The following is a 17,316-nucleotide window of genomic DNA, read 5'->3' as shown; positions in this document are numbered from 1 at the left end:
TGCCCAGGCTCATCCCCAGGAGTCATGTCCCACATTGCCAAAGAGATTTACACCCCTGGGAATCAAATCCCATGTAGGGTGGAGGGCAGTGAGTTCACCTGTTGAGTTGGCTTAGAGAAAGAGAGAGGCAACATTTAAACAACAAAGAGGTTCTCTGGGGGAGACTCGTAGGCACAATTATAAGTAGGCTTAGCCTCTCCTTTAAATGCTTGCAATTTTGAGACTTATTCATTCCCCTGAGCTGCTATTAATAATGCTATGCCCAAATATAAGGTAGTTTATTTTCTCTGCATCTTCAGTTCATATATATATACATACCAATTGAAAAGATTTCGTTCATGTTACACTATCTGATTCAGAAATTGTGTTGCATTAGTTATTTTCCAGAAATCTTATTTATCCTAAGAATTTTTCTGTTTTACAAAAAATGCTTCATGTATCCTGATGTTTTTCTCTGTGTGTGTTCTTGTTTGTGACAAGATTTGTAATCTATTTTGTGAGTGGTAAACAGCCTTTTAAATGTCTGGATATTTTAGTATTCTTAGTTTTTTATTTTATTCCAGTACAGATCTAACACATGCCATGTATATCAAGCCAACAGCTTAGCAATTTGCTGGTTGATGCTTCATTTCGAAATTATTAAAATAAAATTAGAGACTGATATCTTTATCCCTATCATTACCTTTCTTAAAAACTGACATATTTAAAATTACATGCTGATTTTAAGTTTTAAGTTTGCAATGGTATATTTGACAAGGAGTAATATTATTTCTCTCCATAATCAATGATTTTAAATATGCAAAATAATATATGCATAGTGTATGTAAGTTATGAAGCAAAATAATAAACAAGTAACTAAGAAATAATCACCAAACTTAGCAACTAGAAAATCATAAATACCCATGTCCACACTCTCATCTTATCCATTTTATTCCATTACAAGAAATAATCACTACCCTGAATGTTAAGTTTCTTGTCCACTTGCTTTTCCTCTTTATCCTTTTAAAACTGTATATGTATACTATATATAAATATATATGTACTATAAGACATTATATATATAATTTTCTGGTTTGCTTATTTTCATCTTTACAAAATTGTATTGTATGTATAATATTATTTTAATAACTTTCAAGCCATTATATTAAAGAGATTTATCCATGTTGTGTAATGTAGCAGAAGTACAAGCATAGCTCATTTTATTGCACTGTGCTTTATTGCACTTCACAGATATAGTGATTTTTACAGTTGAAGGTTTGTGGCAATTCTGCATTCAGCAAGTCTATTAGCATTATTTTTATAATAGCATGTGCTCACTTCGTGTTTCTGTGTCACATTTTAATTAAGGTATGCATGTTGTTTATTTTACACACAATGCTATTGCATACTTGATAAACTACAGCATAGTGTAAACATTAACTTTTACATGCACTGGGAAATCAAAACATTTGCTTCATTACAATATTTGCTTTATTGCAATGGTCTGGAACTAAGCTTGCAATCTCTCTCTCCCTTTTTTTTCAATTGAAATTTAATGGAAACTACAGAAGATCCGTGGGCTGATGCCTCACTACAGGTACATGGTACTCATCAGCTGGCTTGCCCCACAGCACCTCTCAGACCATTCCCACTAGGAAAAGAAAGGCTGGTCTCCCACAGCCCCTGTAGGATAGGCCTGTACTGTCTCACACCACATCTCTAAGGCCTTATGTTTTCTAATTTTTTTAATGCAATTTTATTGACGTGTATTCACATACCATACAATCATCCAAAGTGTACAGTTGTTCACAGTATCATTGTATAGTTGTGCATTCATCACAATTTTTGAACATTTTCATTACTCCAAAAAATAAAAATAAAAATAAAAGTAAAAAAGAACACCCAAAATATCCTATACCCCTCCTTCCTCCATATTATTCATTTACTTTTTGTTCCTTTTTTCTACTCATCTGTCCATACACCAGATAAAGGGAGTGTGAACCACAAAGTTTTCACAATCACATGCTCACAACATATAAGCAATATAGTTATACTATTGTCTTCAAGAATCAAGGATACTGGATTGAAATTCAACGGTTTCAGGTATTTATTGCTAGCTATTCTAATACACTAAAAACTAAATAGGGATATCTATATAATGCATAAGATTTACCCCCAGAATGACCTCTTGACTATTTGAAATCTCTCAGCCACTGACATTGGTTTCATTTCACATCCCCCTTTTGGTCAGGAAGATGTTCTCAATCCCATGATGCCAGGTCCAGGCTCATCCCCGGGAATCATGTCCCACTTTGCCAGGGAGATTTACACCCCTGGGAGTCATGTCCCACGTAGGGGAGAGGGCAGTGAATTTACCTGCTGAGTTGGCCTAGGGAGAGAGAAGGCCTTGTGTTTTAAGCATGAAGAAAAGACAAAAGAGGTTTTGTTATGCTGTTATGATGACTGCCCACTGCAGCTTGGCACTAAAACAGCCCATGCTCACTTTTGCTTGGGAGAAATATTCTTTTCTCTTCTGGACATCGGGCTTGATGGTACCACTGCCTGTCTCCCAGCCAGCCAGGCACACTTCCCCATGTTTGTCCGTGAACTGGAAGGCCTAGACTAGTCTCAGAGTCCCATCCACAGAGCAACCAACCAGGACTATTACACTATTATTTTCTAATGTGAAATATTCAATTATAGGATGAAACTAAAATACTCAATTACAGGGCCAAACTACAAATTATTTGTATAACCTACTGTTGATGGACATTTCAGTTGTTACAGCTTTGTTTTTTATCACAAACAGTTTTGCATTAAGCTTTCTGTACTTGTCTTCTTCTGCACTTGACAAATAGATTTTCTAGAAAGTTTTCATAGAAATGGAATTGCTAGGTCATATGGTATACACATATCCAACTATGTAAAGCATTTCCAAATATGATTTCCAAAGTGATTACACCAATGTAATCCCCCAGTGTTAATCCATAAGCATAATAGTTACTCCATATCTTTACCCACACTTGTTACTGCCAATCTTCTTAATAAATGGTAAATTGTTATCTTGTCTTAATCTGCTATTCTATAAGTACTAATGAGATTTTTCATCTTTTTATATGGTAATTAGCCATTTGCACATCCTCTCCCATGAAAGGCCACTTCATGACTTTTACCCATTTGTATATTTGAGTGCTTATCTTTTTCTTAGAGGTCTATAAATTGTACATATATATATTCTGGATGTCAACATTTTCACAAGTAAATGACTTTTCCATTTGTAGTTTCATTCCCCACTTTTCTTAGGCTGCCTTTTGAAAGAAGAAAATTTTAATTTCAATGTAATTCAGATTATCAACATCCTATTTATTTTTATCAATACCCTTTGCATCTTTCTTAAAAAGTCCAACATTACAAAGACATCCTTCTGTATTTTCTGTTACAGGATAGAATGATTAGTTTTCATGTTTGAGTCTTTAATTCATCTGGCATTCTTTTTTGTGCATTGTGTAAGATACAGAGCCCATATATTTTTATTTATTTATTTATTTATATAGTTAATTAGTTAATTTTAGATAACTAGTCTCAGTACCATTTATTAAATTGTTCACTGTTTCCTCAGTATTCTGCAATGGCACTTCTATCATGCAGGGTATTTCTGTGTATGTTGATTTGTTTCTGCACTCTCTATTCTCTCCCCTTGATCATTTAAACAATGTTGCTATACCAATACCACACTGGATAAGTCATAATAATAGCACAATTATAAAATAGCCAAGCAGAGAATGACAATTACTGCATTCTTAGTGCCTTAATCTTATTAACTTATTTATTCTTTATAACAAATCTATGAAAAGAGAAGTGAGCACTTGCTACCAGTATCACATCTATGTTCAAATGAGAAAAGTCTGATAGTCTGGGCAGATGCAGGTTTTAGGGTGCAGGAAGAGGGTGCCTTTTGCAGAGAAAACATGGTCAATCTTTTGGGCTGAAGAAGCCTGTTCAAACATATAGCATACTCCCTAATATCTCAAACCATTCATGATTGTATTTCTTCATGTCGTATATTAGAAAATACTTTAATGAGGCCTATTGCTGGTAAACACTCTAAAACTTTGTATATTTGAAAATATTTTAATTTTCTCTGTTCTTTAAAGGTACACAATTATCTATATTTCATTGATATAAAATTATCTGTTGATATTTGTAACCTTTAGCGGAAATTTAGTATTTTGTGTTTTTGTGTCTGTCTCTCTGACTTTAATTGTCTTTATTATGTAATTCCAGGTTGATGGATATATTCTCTTAGGACTTTGAATATATTGTTCTACTATGTTTGGGTTTCAGTTGTTGCTATTGGAATACCTATTTATGGCTTAATAGTTTTGTTTTAATTGGTTTCCTTTCAGGCTGATTTTAAGAGCTTCCTTTTTTGTCTTTAGTTTTCTGCATTTTCAGGTCGGTATATCTAGATGTTGTGTTTTATCCTGCTTGATATACATGTAACTTTGTGTTTATGACTTAGAAATTCTGAAAATTCTCGGTCAAATATTGCCTCTCTTCTATTTTCTAGATTCTTCTATTGATGTTCTTATTGAAATTTTTTTGGCTTTTCTCAATATATCCCCATTACTCTGTTCCATTCTGTGTAATTGCACTGACTTTGTGTTCTAGTTGAGAGAGTCTCTTTGCAGTTTAGGTTAGTCTGATGCTTAACCTGTCCTTGATTTTATTTTCCTAAAGACTTATTTACTATTTCTAAGAGATCTATTTGGTTCTTTTACAAAGTTTGCATATTTTGATAGTTTCTTATTTCTTGCCCATTAAGATTCCTTGTTATTGTTTATTGATTTTAAATGTATTAATTTTAAATTTTTATTATGATGTTTCCAACATCCAAAGACCTTTCAAACTTTTAAAACCTTTTAATTTTTTATATATCAATTGTTCCTAATTTATGATGTTTTTAGTACATTTTTGGTAATTTTTTCAAAAAATTGAGTTCATATTTGGTTGAGCATAATATCTGGGAATCTTGAACTCTGTCTGCCAATGAGGATTTTCATTTTTCTTGGAGCTATAGCTATGCTATTAGTTGAGGACAATTCTTTCAGCCCTATTTTGGACTCTTCAGGTTTTAGATCCCATGCTTGGCTTTGAGTTGTTCTCTACCCCTTCTCAATCTCATTTCTGGCATAAATCTTTCCTGAAATCAACCTCCACTTATTTTTTGCTTACTGCTCTGTTTTCATTCATGGAACTTTTTTTTTTTTTGGCTTTTGGAATTTTCATTACTTTAACGAAATCACAATGCAATGAAAATGTTTTGATTCATTATGAATAATGTAGAGTGAGGACCTGCCAGATTATCTAGTAAAGCATAATTCTAAAAGTAGAAATATTCAAATCTCAAAATTTTAATTTAAATATTCTTATATAATCATGTGTATATGTGTGTATGTGGCTGTTGCCTCCTTTTACTTCTAATGAGTAGAAACTCCTTAGAAATCCTTTATTATCTGTACTTTACTAATCTTTTATTTTAATCTCAATTTGTTAAATGCCCACTACATGTATCAGGCACTCAGTGCTTTATATAATGATAATTATAATAATAATTAAAGTGATAGTAACAGCTACCATTCACTTTCTGTACCTATATTTTAAACACTGCTCTCAGTGTTTTATAGTATTTTCTCATTTGTTTTGCTATTGTTCAGATGATGGAGATAGAGAGGCTAAGCATTTTGGCTCAAGGCACAGAGTTTATTAGTGACAGAGTAGGGAACTGATCCTGGGTTGTCTTATTCTGGAGCTCATGCTCTTAGCTACTGTACTATTCGTATGGGTGTTATGTAACTCCATATTGTTATACTGCTTTTCTCACAAATGGCTTCATGATAAGTGATATTGTTCCCATTATACAGACAGTCTTCATTAAGATTGGGCAAATTGCTTAGGTTCATCTTCTCATTTCCTTGACTGCTCAAGCAAGTACCATGAAATGAGTTAGGTTAAACAGTGGGAATTTATTCACTCACAGTTTGAGGCAGGGAAAAAGTCCAAAGCAAAGCATAGTCAAGGCAATGCTTTCTCCCTGAACACTCTAGCCTTCTGGGGCTGGCTGTCTGTCCTTGGTCCTTAGCTTGTCACATGGCAAAACGCATAGTAGTGTTTCCTGGTTTCTCCCTTCTCTTCTGGGTTCCATTTGTGTTCAGCTTCTCGCTTTCTCTGGCATTCTCTCTCTATGTCTGAATTCCATTCAGCTTATAAAGGACTCAATTAATAGCATTAAGACCTATCCTGATTGGGCTGGGTCACTGAAGTCACCTCATCAGAAGGTCTTACCTATAATGGGTTCATACGCACAGGAATGGATTATGTTTAAGAACTTGTTTTTCTTGGGTACATACAGCTTCAAATCATCATAGTTAGGAAATTTGCAGGGCTCGTATTCAAATCTAGGCCTGTATCATTCTGAATGCCTAAAGTCTGTCCTTGTGGCATCTTTTTTACACCCTTAGTTTCATCTTCCCATACAACTTGGAAGGATGAGAATACTAGAAGTTAGGGAAACAGTCCTTTTGCCTTCTCTTTTTCCAAGTCTTTGTTCTTGCTGTGCATTGTGTAAGCAATAGCTATTTTAACTTGGGGAATAAGGACTCTTTGTTGCAAGATAACAAATATTGGGCCAAGCAAAAAGAGATTTCAATGGCTTATAAAAATGAATGGTCCAAGGAATGGCTTGAATCAAGGTCAAAATGAGTTGCATCAGGATCCAATTATGCAGCTCCATATTGCTCTGATGCTCTTTTCCTGTCAATTTCATTTTTAGTCTCATGTGGGGAGACAAAGGGGGCAATATAATCTTCCATGTCAAACTCAACAAAAGAAGACAATTTGTCTCTCTTCCAACATTCTCTCCAAAATATGGCAGCTTAATGCCTCCAACTTTAATTGAATCATATATGCACCACCAAGCAAATTACCAAAGTAGTGGAATGTGATATATTGTTCAGTACTAATCACATGCATCCCCTAGTGGGGGTAGTGATAAGCACAATCAAAGAATTATTACCAAGGGAAGGTAGAATGAATGGTGAGAGGAAATACAAAAGATAACTACCATACTGCCTAGCATAAAAATTCTTTTTAACCCCTCCTACAATTTTTCACTCTATTGTAAATGAATAGCACTATTTTCGGGCCATGAATACAAATCCTATTATACTGTAATTTTGTTGGTTGTATTTATGTCTATTTTCAACTTTACAAACTCCTACCAACTTTCTATAATACCTTTCTGTTAAACTGGATTTAGAATCCTGCAGAGAACAAAGACCATTTTTTCCTTTGTGAACTTTGAAACAATATTAGCTGAATTTAAATAATATTCTAATTTTCCCAGATCTTCACAGTTTACAGGTAATGGTGGTAGTGTTTACAATTTTAATGAACACATAAACTCACCATTATTTGCATGTGCCACAGACTAAAGAGAATGAATAAAGTGATAAATCAATCTAGAGACATTTGTATAAGGCAATGAAAATGGGATTTTAAGTCAGAGAGACCCAAACTGAATCTCAATTTTGTTAAATTCTTGTGAAAATAGTTTAACCTGAAGAGGCTGTTCACTAACTTTATAATGTGAGGATAGGAAAAACTAAGTGTAATAATGCACGTGAACATGCACTAATTTCAGTGTGACTCTAGAAGTACATTACTATTATTAATCTCAGACAACAATGATAGTCTTGGCATGGGCATATATTAAATACTGTTTTCATAATTTTTAAATTACAAAATGTCTAATTCTACTTTATCCATAATTTTTCATATTCTAATTCAATGCAATTTTATGATCATAATATCATTGCAATTTTATCTGAATATTAAGCAGTTAGGCCAACAGAGATATTGTGATCATTATGTTATAGTTTTTAGTGAATAAAAAGCATATTATACAGGTGGCTAACATGCATGGCTAAACAGTTTTACACTACCATTGACTGACTTTCTAAAGCTGTGTTTAAGGTAATGTTGATAGCATCATGGCAGTTATTTGATATGCAAAACCACAATCATTTTAATTTTGTAAAACACAATCAGCTGACTATCAAATATTTATTTCTTGAGAAATAACATCAAGAAATTATTTTTCATTTTATCAGATCTTTACATTTTAATTTGCATTTTAATACTCTTTGTACATCTAAGTGGAGATAAGGAAATGTATAAAACCCTTTGATTTAAATAATACTATAGGGCATAATTTCTTCCTGCAATAGAATAGAAAAAGCATATTGTTTTGAATGAGCGTTACCTAATTTGAAATTCCTGAACCACAGTTTATTAATTCCTTCCCGTGTCTTAGTTCTATAATCCTTAAAATGGGAAAGATATTTATTTTACAATGTTGTGTATGTCATGTACACTGAGGGTCTGGCACATAGAAATTTTATCTCTTCTTAACACTAAAATAAACTGATCCTTTAGTTATAGAGTCATTTCATCTACCAGTAAAAATGTCTGAGGCATCTTTGATCGGTTTATGAGTGTGAACCGATCTTGCCACTCCAAACCTTCCTGCCAGGCCTGGATAAAAAAGCTCAGGTTTTTTTGTCGTTGTTTTTGTTTGCTTGTTTGTTTGTTTAAATTTGTTTCATTTTATTTCCAACTTCTTTCGGGGTACCTTAAATTGTAACTTCCAATAACCTGCATCTACTATATGTAGGCAAGATGATTGTAACTTTATTAGCTTCATTTTCATAGTTCTTCATCAGCATGCAAAACAAGGCCCCATCATGTGGGAAAACTTATACAAAATTTGTTCAATTAAAAAAAAGCTTCTTTACCATATGTAACCCCCATTCTTAGGTTTCCTTTATTGTGCACTATAGAATTTTTCCTCTTTCTTATCCCTATGCATCATATATATGGTTCTTGTTTTGGTACAATTTCCCATAATATTTCAGAATGCATTGTTTTGTAAGTAGACTGAACAAATTTTTTTTTTTTTTTTTTTTTTTTTTTTGCTTCTTCACATCTAGTGAGGAGTTGTAATTGGGGACAGATTTCCACCCACAAAGGCTTCCCTGGGTGCAGAGGCTCCCTCATAGTCTCCAAGACTGAAGGACCTCTGATTACAGACTGCAGCCTGAGTGCACAAAATTAAACACCTGCAAGACGCTCTTTAAGGGAAGAGGAAACCGAGCAGAGAAACACCTCCAATTTTCATCCCCAACTTGATTTTTAAATCCGTGAAGGATCTTATAGAACATGTCTCTGAGCTTATCTTTTGGGTTAATCCATGATGCAACAGCATCACAAAAAAACATAAAATCTTGTATTACTCCACTGGGATTCACACAGATCATGGTACAAATCCCAGGGAATGCAGAATCCTATTCCTCAATGTCCCTTATGTTTCTCAGAGAGGTGCACCAGGGTCTTATAAACTGCTGTAGCATGGGGGCGCCACCTCTTTGGGGACAATCATAACCAAGACGACCAATTGTTATTGCTGTATTCTCTAATAACATCTTTGGTGTGTTGGGTCTGTTAATGACTTCAACAAGCTGTTGCAACACCAAAGGACTATAAGGCTGCATCTCTATGCCTATTTTGAATGGAAATTTCTCCAATTGCCCATGTGGCATTGTTGCAGACTGAAATGAACTCTGGATTTAGTTCAGTTCCCAATATTGGCATGAAATCAGCTATATAAGGCTTAATATGCTGAAAGCAAGCTTTCATCGGGTAACCTAACAGAGCAAAGGAACTCTGTTGAATTTCTAGCTTTTTACCCTGCATGTATTTGTACATTACTATTAGAATGTTACTGTGTGCTATGAGCTGTTCAATGTTACCTCCAAGTCCTTCAGCTAGGCCAGTGAGTGTATCAAGAGCCACTATCATAGCATCTTTATCTGGAGCATCATACTGATCTGGTTGAGCATTATTCAGCATGGCTTGTGCAAGAATCTTCTGTACTAGATTTGCACAACACTGATACACAGGTTCACAATAAGGAAGGAAGCCAGACTGCAGGGCTGAGGCAAGTGAAGATAGGCACTCAAGTAAAGGGAGGAGATCTTCAACTTCATCCTTTGACAGGTTCCACTTTTGGATTGGTGGAGGCATTAGCATCTGAAGATATTCTGGTTTGTTTAAATGATGTCCTACTGAATCTGCTAATGTTCCTATGGCATTGCAAAGAATGAGCAGGTTCTTATGCTGGTATTCACTAAATGTGAAGACCAAGATATCAAGTATATAAGCAAGGTAAGGAAAAACTTCTGTATAAGCCTCCTCTTATAAGGTAGCAAAGGCACTGCAGGCAGCTTCTTGTACTCTCTTGTTGTTATCTAGGATATGTTTTAGCAATTCCATCATTAATGGCTACACATTCATGTCTGGGGGCTGGCTGACTACCCAGTGTGCATAGCAGCTAAGGGTCTGGCATGTTACAGAATGCACAAGAGCCTTTTTATCAAAGAGGCACTGAATGAGGTGAGGAGCGAGCTCAGGCAAGTATGGAATCATGCCTTGCATGCAACCTTCAGCAACTGCTCCTAAAACCAAGATGTCTGGTTCTTTAACCACCCACTCATGATGAAAAAGTAGCTCTTTCAAAAGGTACAAAATATGTGGCAAAAGCTCTTCCTGATACACATTTGTGAGAACATCTAGGGCAGCAGTGGAACATTTTCTTAGATTCCAGTCAGAAATTGTAACATCATCATCATCAATTTCATCATCATTGTTCTAGTTTGCTAATGCTGCTGTTAAGCAAAATACCAGAAATGGATTGGCTTTTATAAAAGGGGACTTATTTGGTTACACAGTTACAGTCTTAGGCCATAAAGTGTCCAAGGTAACACATCAGCAATCAGGTACCTTCACTGGAGGATGCCCAATGGTGCCCAGAAAACCTCTGTTAGCTGGGAAGGCATGCTGCCAGCATCTGCTCTAAAGTTCTGGTTTCAAAATGGCCTTCTCTCAGGATGTTCCTCTCTAGGCTGCAGTTCCTCAAAAATGTCACTCTTAATTGCTTTCGGGGTGTTTGTCTTCTCTTAGCTTTTCCAGAGCAAGAGTCTGCTTTCGACAGCCATCTTCAAACTGTCTCTCATCTGCAGCTATTCGCTCAGCTTCTGTGCATTCTTCAAAGTGTCCCTCCTGGCTGTAGCAAGGCCGCTCCTTCTGTCTGAGTTTATATAGTGCTCCAGCAAACTAATCAAGGCCCATGCTGAATGAGTGGGGCCACACCTTCATGGAAATTATCCAATCAGAGTTATCACCCACAGTTTGGTGGGGTACATTTCCATGGAAACAACCTAATCCAAACATTCCAACTTAATCCCCACTAATATGTCTGCCCCTGCAAGACTGCATCAAAGAACATGACTTTTTCTGGGGGACATAATATATACAAACTGGTACATCATCATCACCCTCCTCTTCAATTCCATCTTCATCATGCTGCTGAGCTACTGTCTCCTTGATCGATGGAAACCTGGCCTTACATCCTGCTCACTATCAGGAATTGTTTCATGGAAGCTCAGGTTGATGCATTGGGTGGTATGCAGAAAAATAACATAACTAGCTAATGGACACTCAGATTTGTTAACACAAATATAACATGTTAATGATTTAAGAGATTAAATGCCTTAAACTTTCTTTGTTATCAAGAGCAGTTTTGTTGATTATGATTACATTGCTTGCCATGCATATCTCCCAGAGTTACTAAAATATCTAATAAGATTATTACTATTAAGTACTTGGAAGATATAAAAATACCAATGCAAATATATATTGCTTAGAGAGTGCAGTAAAACTGTCCTTCTTCCCAAATTTTGGACCATATTGAAAAGAGGTGATTCTCTGGAAGTAAAATTAGCAAAAATAGTACACAAATTAGATAGAATTAGCCATTTTGTAAACTAGAATCATAAACTACCAAATATATAGAGAATGAACTCTCCATAAGCAATTTTATTATAGCTTATTTAAACAAATCTAGGTAAATAGTGGGTAGCAACAAACATGGCCTTTAGAAAAGAAAGCCCCCAAATTAATGTTGAAATAGGGTGTAGAATTAGGACTTAGCTCATATATAGTAGGGTGCATGGCATAATATATGATAATAATCATTGTCTCCTCTATCGTTCTTATGAGAGATATAACAAGTGTAGGTAATAGAGTAATTATTGGAACTCTGTACTTGTGCACTAAAACTTGTATAGAAAATATAACTATTGTACTCAGTGAAATTTATGCTTGTGATACCAATATATATTTATATATCTGTATATGAAATCAATATAAAATATTTCATTTTCATTTGCAAGAGTTGCCATGATTCTGCTACCAATCTTTTGTTAGTGTAATTTATAAAATAAAGACATCAAGAGCCAAAAAATATGTTATTAAAGGCATATCAAGGCATCCATCAATTAAAATCTGTTATTTTGCATATAAAATTTCCCAACTTCATTCATAATCACTAATTTCTTTGTTACTTGAAGTGTGAATTTGAGAAATAGTTTTTAAAAATAATAAGGCATATGTTTTGATTTTTTTAAAATTACATTTTCCTGTAAAGCATTCATATTTTTCTATTTTTACACAAATATCTGTCCATGTTACAAAATATACCTCTTGTTAATTATGATGTTTCAAAAAATATTCCATATACTCATGTTTTATTTATATATTAATCTAGAAATGGACACTGGTTGCTTTAAATCCCTTTTACTACCAACAACACAGTAAGAAAAAACTATTAATATTTCTATGGGCAACTGCAAGATTGATATATACCTAAGAGTGGCATTTTCACTTATTTTCACTATATAGTGACAGCAATTTGCATACCCACCAGTAATGTCTGGCAGTTATTTTCTTTATTATTCACCAATATTTGGTATTATCAATTTTCTGATTTTTATCAATCTGATACATTGACTCTGCTACTGATGCTCATCACTTGGAATTCCCGTTCTTTTAACTGACTGCTTATAATTTTTGCCAATATTTTCTATTGGCTTTGTGTATTTTTTGGTTTAAAAGAGTTCTTTGCGTTTTCTAAATATTAATTCTTTATAATTTTTGGTATTATAAATATTGTGTTCCAATTTGTTTCTTCCTCTTACTTTTACCAGTGGTGTTTCTCATTTATCATAGATAAGACTGAACAAATGTCTTAGTTTTGATGTAGTAATATTTGTCTTTAAGTTATTTGAATATGCTGTGATTATTGATTTATTTAGGCTCATTTACCATCTAATTTCCTGTGTTCTATTAACTGTTTTTAAAATGTATTCCTTTCCTGTATTGATCAAAATGTTCATTTTGCTTCAAAATATAAACATACTAGTTTTATTCTTCTAGAGTTCCCTACTAAGATTAATTCTAGTGTTTTCCCTAACACACATTTACTTTTCTCATCAGTTTTTTACACTACCAGTAACCTTCATTAACAAAATTTAGTGTGCACCATTTGTTGGTCTATACCACCCTACTTCCTGCTCATCACCATATTTATATTTTCTATAAATTTCATACTGGATTATTAATAAGATGGCATTTCTTCTTTATTTTTTTTTTTTTGGTTTATGCTTATGAAGACAATTAAAAATTTTCTAATCTATTTTATCTGCCTAATTTCCACTATCATGTAATAATATCTACTTTGATTTTGTTTTGTGTGTTTGTGTGCAGGAGGTTAAATTGGGTCTTTATGTGTTAAGCTTTCCAAATCCTTGCATTTCCCCCTTACTTAACTAGATGGAAAATTTTGAATTTTGTGGTTCCATCTTTTAATACTTATAAAAATGACTCCCTTCCTTTTTTGCAGAATTTTACTTTTGAGCAGTGTGATGTCGATGTGGAATCTTTTCCTTTAGGTAATTTACTTTTTCTCCCTTGACACACAATTTTCTATTTTTCTTTGATAATTTAAAAATTCATGAAGATGAGCTTAGTGCAGAATTTTTCTTACCTATTCTTTTTGGCACTTTATGATACCAGAGATTTTATATCATTATCTCATTATGGGAAAATTCTCAGTCATTATTTCTAAAAAATACTTCCTTATCACTCTGTGTATCTGGTAATCTATGATATAAGTTTTGGCAATTATACTGCCATCTTCCATATCCCTTTCACATTTCTTTTAAAATTTCTATTTTTCTATTCTTTATACCTTCTGAAAGAGTTATTTCACCTACCCTTGAAGATCAGTGATTCATCCCTCTCTTGTTTTTATTCTAGAACTCAACCCATCTGTTTAGTTACCCATCTCAAATATTCCTTTTCTTAGATAATATACCCTGTTCAATTTTAAAACTTTACTGTGTCTTTTCCTGCTCCAATATCCTCCCTTATCTCTTTGTAGATATGGGCTATACTTACTTAGATCATTTTTACCTTATTTTTATTGTATATGTTGATTCTGATTCATCTACTCTAATTTCTTTTCCTCTTTCAGCTCCCTCTCACCAAGTATTTATTTTATTTTACTGTGAGTTCTTATACTTTTGCAGCTATAAGCCATGGTAACTGATGATGTGTGCTAGTAGAGAAGAGATACAGTCAGATTCAAGCTTGTGCCTCACACTATGAGTTCAGGGTAGAGTGAACTGCATTCTAGAAGAGCCCCTAGAGTTACGATCTTTACCTGTGTTATTGTCCCTGTTTAAATGGTAAGAGGGGGAGGAATATAATTTGAGGGACTAGGAAGGTTCGCCTGGGCTAGTCTTGGGTAATGACTCTATGCGAATATATGGCTCCCAGGAGATACGGGTTGACCACCACTTTTCTGTTTTTCTATGGCTTCAGTGTATCCAAGGTAATATGGAGAAGAGAAAATGACACCCAAACATTTTTCTCTTTCATTTTTGTGGGCAGGCCTCTTTTCATTCTAGGCTGTTGTTTCCCTCTCAGTTTGGTACCTCAAAACCATCTTACAGAGTTTTCTTATACCTTTATATGATATGACAGATCCTGCAACCTCTCTCTGGTTTCTGGGGTGTCTCCAAGGCTGGTTTGGAAAAACAGACCCAGTTCCCCAAGCCAATTGTCATCTTCAGAGGAACACGAAGTTCTCCAAAATGATAATCTCATAGATATCTAAGATGGAAAATGCAAGTCATTTAACAATATCATTTTATAACTCTTTTGTTTTCTCTTTCATAAATCTAGAAGCCTGTACTCTATATTTTGGATATTTTAAATACCACATTACTCCGATTCTTATTTCCTTTCTTCTATCGATAATTACTTCTTTATGGTTAGGGCCATGGTAAGGAACTGGATTATTTTAGATGATTTAAGTTGCATTCATAAAATTCTCCCCATTTAATTTCTCAACTTTACTTTTAATATTAGTATGACTCTCTGGGAATAGAGTAACACCAAAATAAGTATGTGACTCATTAGAGAATCTTCAAACTTTTCCTTTGAGTGATTTGCAGAATGGAAGAATAAGAATATTAAAATAATAATTTAGTGTACAATAAGAATAGACTTATAGGTAAGTAGAGATCAGCTTTAAAGGAATAGATTAAATTTTGTTTGGTCTCTATGCAATTTGATTTTCTTGTCTAAAATTTTGTGTTTTTTTTTTTTTTCAAATGTATGCCAGTTTGGATGAATTATGTCCCCCAAAATGCCATGTTCTTTGATGCAGTCTTGTGGGGGCAGACATATTAATGCTAATTAGGTTGGAACCTATTGATTGTTTCCATGGAGATGTGACTCAATCAACTGTAGGCAAGAACTTTGATTGGAAAATTTCCATGGAGGTGTTACCCTACTCATTTAGGGTGGGTCTGAATTAAATCACTGGAGCCATATAAAAGAGCTGACAAACAGAAGTAACTCAGAGGAACTACAGCTAAGACAGACATTTTGAAGACATTGAAAACTGACACTGATGTTTTGGAGAATGCCATTTTGAAACGCAACCCGGGAGCAAGCAGATGCCAACTATGTGCCTTCCCAGCTAACAGAGGTTTTCCGGATGTCAATGGCCTTTCTCCAGTGAAGGTACCCAATTGTTGATGGCTTACCTAGGACACTTAATGGCCTTAAGACTGTAACTTTGCAACCAAATAAATCCCTTTTATAAAAGCCAATCCATTTCTGGTGTTTTGCAAAATGGCAGAATTAGCAGACAGGAACAAAATGCAATGCAGCTGTTTTGTTCATTTTCATCTTCATGCCTTATTTCTGCATTTCATGACAGTAACAGTGCTTTACTATTGCCCTTACCCTCCTTTTAGTACATAACACAAGGTTGTCATTACATTGTCTTGCACTTAACAACCCATTCCTTCTCTTCCTCTCCTTCTACTTTCTATCACTTAAATGTAGGTCTCTCCCCACCTTTGGACTTTGGATCCTCAGCCCTTTATCTTCATCCCCACTTTCCAAAGATTGTATTATTTTTGAGAATTTAACAAATTTTTGTGTGTTGCTGTATTTTCACTATCAGCTTTTGTTTTTAGTTCCAGAACATATAAAATCAGTTGCATTTAGCAGTAGGGAATATATTGGTGCACTCTTTAAAAGGCAATAATCAGAGCACTATTAAGGAAGAGAACTAGCAGCTGGTACAAAAGAAAAGTTTGGGGCAGACTGAAGGCAAAACCACAAAAAATGAGATAATAATAGAATTACAATTTTATGTATGGGTGATTGAACAAATAAAAAGACTATTCAGTTATTGTACAAAAATATTAAAACACCACAATTTTCTGCATAGGAAGAGAGGGCAATGGATAACCAACTAAGAAGACATGAAACTATTACATGTTTGAATTGACAAACATGGAGTCCTGGAAAGGGAAATACTTCATATTCATTATAAAATAGAAATATTAATATATTTCTCATCTCCATACTTTGCATTTGAAATGCTTATTAACTAGCCCTAAAGTGCATCATATGTGGAAAACTATGTCTCCTAAGAAGTGGAAACATACCTAGAATTTTTAGATTGAAGTAATAAATCAGAATGATAGTAAGTGAATATTTATATGTAAGAGCAGTTGAGATTCAATTTAAAATAAACTTAACAGAGTTATTTCATTTGAGTAAGATCCAATATATATTTGTGTAATGTTTTAAGGAATCCAGGAATATTCATGGTAAGATATATGATGATTTAGTTGTGGGGAGAAACTCTGAAGAAAATTTGGAAGCATGAATATGGCCCCCAAAATATGAAGTACAAAATGCTAACTAAACTTTTGAAGACTATGGGTAAACATACATTTTGATTTTTATAATGACTGAATATTTTACTTGAATAATGCATACTAAAAGGATATT

At 34.1% G+C, this 17,316-nt stretch overlaps 1 pseudogene; it reads right to left on the bottom strand.

Moving 5' to 3' along the window:
* Nucleotides 1–9,122: 9,122 nt before the first annotated feature.
* LOC119530550 overlaps nt 9,123–17,316 on the bottom strand; it is a 143,438-nt pseudogene continuing 135,244 nt past the window's right edge.

The sequence above is a fragment of the Choloepus didactylus genome, chromosome 3 (assembly GCF_015220235.1).
Source record: "Choloepus didactylus isolate mChoDid1 chromosome 3, mChoDid1.pri, whole genome shotgun sequence".
Lineage (NCBI taxonomy): Eukaryota > Metazoa > Chordata > Mammalia > Pilosa > Megalonychidae > Choloepus > Choloepus didactylus.
The sequence above is the reverse complement of the archived record's forward strand: the minus strand, read 5'-3'. Positions and strand labels throughout refer to the sequence as shown.